Genomic DNA, 6000 nt, shown 5'->3' with positions numbered 1-6000 from the left:
GATTGTCAATAATGGATATAATGAGGTTATTAGAAATAAACTGGATGCATTTGGATTAAAAATCAAGACGGAGGTAAAGAATTTAGGGGTAACTATTGACTCTGACCTGAATTTTAAATCACATATTAATCAGATTACTAGGACAGTATTTTTCCACTTAAGAAATATAGCAAAAGTTAGACCCCTTATAACATTGCAAGATGCTGAGAAAGGACTGCCCAAAAAAGATATAAATCGATTGCAACTAGTGCAGAATGCAGCTAGAATCTTAACTAGGAAAAGAAAATCCGAGCACATCTCTCCAGTCTTGATGTCACTACACTGGTTACCTCTGTCATTTAGAATTGACTTTAAAATCCTGCTTATAGTTTATAAAGCCTTAAATAATCTCGCTCCATCTTATATTTCAGAATGTCTTACAATTTACACTCCAAATCATAACCTTAGATCTTCAAATGAGTTTCTTCTTAGAATTCCAATAGCTAAACTTAAAGGAAGTGGTGAGGCAGCCTTCTGCTGTTATGCACCTAAAATCTGGAATATCTTGCCAATAGGAATTTGTCAGGCTAATACAGTGGAGCACTTTAAAAAACTGCTGAAAACACATTACTTTAACATGGTTTTCTCATAGCTTCATCTTATTTTAATCCTGATGCTCTGCATATTCAATTAATTCTCATTATTATTCATGGTATTCATATTCAAAATCCATACTAACCCCTTTCTCTTCTGTTCTTTTTCCGGTTTTCTGAGGTGGCAACCTGCGCCACCACCACCTGCTCAAAGCACTGTGATGTCCCTACATTGATGGATTAAAGGCCAGAAGTCCACATGACCATCATCATCAAGTTCTTCCATGAGAACCCTGAATACAATGAGGACTGATCATTAGGTAGAATGCCCAGTGTGGACTGGGTGTTCTCGTGGCCTGCAGATTTTATTTTTTTCTCCAGTCGTCTGGAGTTTTTTTTTGTTTTTTCTGTCCTCCCTGGCCATCAGACCTTACTTTTATTCTATGTTAATTAGTGTTCCCTTATTTTAATTCTTATTTATTTTGTCTTTTTTCTCTTTCTTCATCATGTAAAGCACTTTGAGCTGCATTATTTGTATGAAAATGTGCTATATAAATAAACGTTGTTGTTGTTTCTTCAACTTTATCAGGGTCCATTTTGCATGCAAGACTGACCAACCTGTATGGCCAAATCAATGCCAGATACTGCTCTTATACCTAGATGCCAAAGATATAGGTGTACTGCGTCTATCGGGGAGTCTTGCCAATTTTTCAACCTCCTTCATAGTAGTTTCTGTCATGCCCAGGACTAAAAGCAGAGTTTTCTGTGGCTCCAATAGTTTTGCAGGCTTGTTCAAGTCGACCAATCTACCATCCCTTTGATTCCAGTATGTCTAATCATTTTCCTCTGATGATGATAACACATGGTAGGTGTTGAAACCTCAGGAATAAACATTATTTTAAGATGCATGATTCATTTCTTCTTCCTTCCTGCACATCTGTATATATATAAAAGGTACACAAATATCCTAGTTCAGCTAAATTCTGAAATGGATCAGTCCACAGGCAAACAACAATTTTATTTTTCACTGGACAGACACACAGACACTTAACCTTTTATTATGGTGAAAATGTGAAAAAGCAATGTGAACAGCTTCAGCATCAACTCTAGCAAGATTATGGCAAAATATTTTATAGCTGATTTTCAAAAGAAATGTAAAAAGTAGGGCACAGGTTTTAAATCATGACAAAATGTGACATACAGATTCACATAAAGTCTCCACTAAAGTGACTCAGTGAGGAGAAGAAAAAAGATTTACAAGGTATGTTAAGTAAAGGTTGGACTCGTATCTAAAAGAGCACTCTGAGAGAAATGCCCTTCAATAGCCTGGCACTTTGACTACGGCTTTTTACTGCCATGCTGCCAGTTCTTCCTCTTGTCTCCCTGTCACCTTGAATTGAATTAAGCAGGTTTGACGATGAGTGACTGGCTCCAAAAGAAAGGTATGTTGACATATAAGAAGAACAGTTGGTAGAAAAGATAGCTTATGACTTTAACATAGTGATATAAGTAAGGTACCAACCTCCAAAACACATTAAAAAGTTGCCTAATTAGTTTTAAACAAAGCAAATAAGAATCAGACTGAACTTCAATGTAATTTGTAACAAAAAAGTTTTAAAAACCAAAAAATCCTGGAAATGTAAGTTTGCTTGACAGCACAGAATACGACTGTTGTGAAAAGACTATGAGGGCAGATCAGGTAGCTCACCAGCCTGCCCAGGGAACTCACCTCAAATCTAGTCCTCACTGCTAACTGCTGGCTTTGGTCCATCAGTCCCCAAAAAATGAAATGGTAAGATGGCAGAATAACACAAAATGTCCCAAATATAACAAAAAATATAAATGGATGGATGAATATATATACCCCCAGCTTGTGCAAAAAATGCAAAGAATATTTATTAATAAAGTATTATTCACAAAAACAAAAAGCTCAAAGGAGCAAAAATAAGAAAAAAAAATAAACAATGCACAAAAAACAGTCCTATAGCACATAAGTTCCGATACACAATCCGCAATCACAATCCTTAGAACAAGAGCAAGAAAGCCAGCAAAACCAGAAAATTTCAAAGAACTCAGCAATACTTACAGAACTCCAAATAATGTAATGATTTTCTAATTTGAGCTTACTCTGCTCTAGCCTCAAATAGCAATTGACAGGGCGTTCAGAAGTAGTAATGTCATTGTGTCCCCACCTTCTGGGACTCCACCCACAAACTACAAGTAATGGAGGCACATTCATAAAAATCGTATGTAATTATAGACATAATAAAAATACATAAATAGCATGACAAATAAGAACTGAAAAATAATCATTTAACACATAAATTTAGACTGATATATAACATTGCCTTTTTTGTAGTATGGAGACCAAAACTGTACATAGTATTCCAGGTGAGACCTCACTAGTGCTTAAATAGCTGAAGCATAACTTCCTTTGACTTGTACTCTACACATCGTAATATATAAATTACCATAAATTTCTTGTACATTGTCATCAAGTAGATGGTGATGAGTCCATTGTGACTCCCAGGACCTCCTTATAAGGGATACTTTCAAGTTTCAGACCTCCAGTTGTGTATTCAAATCTAACATTTGTACTTCCTACATGTAATACCTTACAATATAGATTTACTTACATTCAATTTTATCTTCCACAAATTCACCCAAGCCTATAAATCGTATAAATGATTGCATTTTTCTATATAATGACTGAGTGTAATATTAAAAATGGAGGGTACAATAATTTTATGTTATGTTTTGATAATTCCAATTTTCTTATCTAAAGTTCATTTTTGCTTTGTTCATTTAGGTTGCTAAAGAGATTGTTAATTCATTTTTATCTCTGTGAAGGCTTGACCAGTATCATAATCCTGATTGGCCAAGACAGAGAAAGATGAATGGCTAGCTAGTGAAGTGAGATGGCTTCTCTGAGGCTCTCTGTGATTAAAGGTACTAAGAAAGAACTTGTTTATTTTCTTGAAGTTGTTTCATCCATGTCCATGCTAGCCAAAACATTTTTATAAGATATTACATTGGTAATATGTGAAAAGGAAAACTAGGCTATTTGACAGCACAACAAGTTCTAAAGCATTAAAAAGACTCCTTTGTTGTAGTATTTTTAATGAAAGACACCTTGTACGATTGATTGATTAATTGCACCACTGCAGATCAGGGCACATGAAGATCAGTCCAGTCAAGGCTTAAACATAAAATTTAATGAGCTACTGAATATCCCTTTAGTGAAAGCTTTAAAGGGAAAAAGTCCCTGCAGCAAACCCACCCTTACCACCTATGCGTAGTTACCTTACATTGGGTGTGAGGCAAGGCTCTGGGCATGTGAACCTCATCAAGCCCCTCTGTGATCTGTCTGGGTGATTTATGGAGCCTTGTGAAGGTACACATCTTAACAGACACACCCTTTTCAATATAAAGACTTCCTGACATAGGCTGGCAGCATTACAAAGCATGACATTGTTACAGGCTGGTACTGAAAAAACTATTTTTTATTAAAAGACAACAAAGTGTCCAAAATTATTTGAAATACAGAGGACTGAATCCCTCCCAGACATCCTCCTCTCATCTTTATTCTTTATCCCTCACCCTAAAGGTAACAAGATTAGAATCAGAACATGAAAAAAATAAGGCCACTCTTCTTTTGGAGGCTGAAAGTGAAAGGCTGCCATATTTTATAAAATATCTAAATTAACTTCCAATTGGTACATTTTCTTCTTTCCAATTGTAAATGACAACTAATAGAGTAACATACAGGACACTGCATTACCCAGAGCATAAAGCTGGGGCATTGTGTCCAAGATGACTTCAGGCAAGACTGGACTTCTGGGAAAATTCAAGGTGTGGATATACCAGCATGGAATTTTACCAAGGATCCTCTGTCCTTTGATCCTCTATGAATTTATGATATCAACAATTTCAGAGCCAGAAAAGAGAGTTAGCTGTTACCTGAGGAGATGGCTAGGTGTACTGAGGAGCTTGAGCAACATTGCCCCTTATAGAAACACCTGTAAACTAAGACCTCCCCTCAAATCCATCGAGGAGGATGGTTCAAGGTTTTATGAGCAAGAGAGGTGCTGCAGTTCCAAGAGTCTAATAACCTTAAAGTTTCTGGGGCAGGATCAGTCACAACCCCCTTTTATGACAAGGCCAGGGGGAAAAGAGCGGATGTACCTAGAAATGAATGAGGTGGGAGCACCAGTGGAGGAAGAGAGGTCCAGTAAAGTAGTAGGAATGATACAGCAAGGTGTCTGGTCTAGATGGGAGCAAACAGTGGAAAAGAAGAGCTCGTGGGCAGACCTCTGATGGTCAGAGTCACACAGTATCGTATTTTTGGAACACAGCTGTCTATGATGTCCTTCCCAGCAAGTCCAATCTGCACTGCTTGGGCTTGGTTGATACACTGGTATGCTCTCTGTGTGGAAGAAAGTGGACGCTAGAGCATATCTTGAGTTGTTGCCCAAAGGCTCTGGGAAAAGGCCGATATTGCTGGAGGCACAACCAGGTCCTTAAGACAACTGTGGAAAGCATTGGTAGTGCCATCACCAGCTGCCAGAGGATAAAGTCCCTAAAGCAGACCATCAGCTTCATTAGAGCTGGAGAGAAAACAAGAGGAACATTTAAGGCTAGCTTAGGGCTTTTCTACACTGCACAGGACTGTCAGCTGACAGTGGGCATGCAGCTTTAGTCTCCTGAGTACATCACCAGGACTACCCTTAGATAGGATGTTGCACTCTGTTGTTCTGTTCTTCATAATCTTTAAGGAATATTTTAAATACTAAAAACCTCTGGCCAAAAAATATACCAACAAAGAAGTCTGAAAATTTTAAATTTTTATCAACAAAAATATTTAAAGATAACAAAGATGAAAGGCAAAAAGGTTAGAATACCTGAAAAGGTAACCCAGACCAAACCAATCAAGTCACTGAAAATTAGGATACTTACTGAAGTAGATCACCAAACAATTCTCATTGACCTTCAATAGAGCCTGACCCTCTGCCTGGAATATATACGATGGTAGGTGGGCAGGTCCAAAAATTCCTAGGAATTAGTCAATAGCCCATGAGTAGGGTGTAGTTATAAAATATGCTGCTAAGTAGCACATGCCTACAAATCTGGGTAATCATTCTGCCAAGCAGCATCATGATGAACTGATTAAATGCACATTTCTGTTGTTTATTCTACAATTGGGCACGTGATTTTGGCTTTTTTTTTTCTCTAAACCGCAATGTCAGATTTCCAAGAGACAATTTTTTTCGACATTGACTGACTTGTTCCCATGGACAGACTATGCATGAGCGACATTAACAGGAAAGCATTAGGAAAAAAGTCCAGAAAAGTAATGCATGAAAAACTGCATTTGCACCATGAGAGCACACGTGTTCACACCACGTTGTCAAAGAGTTTTTGACCCAAA

General features: G+C 37.5%; 1 long non-coding RNA gene across 1 annotated transcript in view; it reads right to left on the bottom strand.

Moving 5' to 3' along the window:
- Positions 1-280: 280 nt before the first annotated feature.
- The window catches only part of LOC127526925 (uncharacterized), a 77970-nt gene continuing 72250 nt past the window's right edge, over positions 281-6000 (bottom strand). Inside the window, exon 2 of the long non-coding RNA XR_007934322.1 lies at positions 281-378. This is a non-coding gene — a long non-coding RNA (uncharacterized LOC127526925). The remainder of the gene's footprint in view (positions 379-6000) is intronic.

Source organism: Erpetoichthys calabaricus, chromosome 3, assembly GCF_900747795.2.
Source record: "Erpetoichthys calabaricus chromosome 3, fErpCal1.3, whole genome shotgun sequence".
NCBI classification, from domain to species: Eukaryota; Metazoa; Chordata; class Cladistia; order Polypteriformes; family Polypteridae; genus Erpetoichthys; species Erpetoichthys calabaricus.
This window is presented reverse-complemented; position numbering and strand designations above follow the sequence as displayed.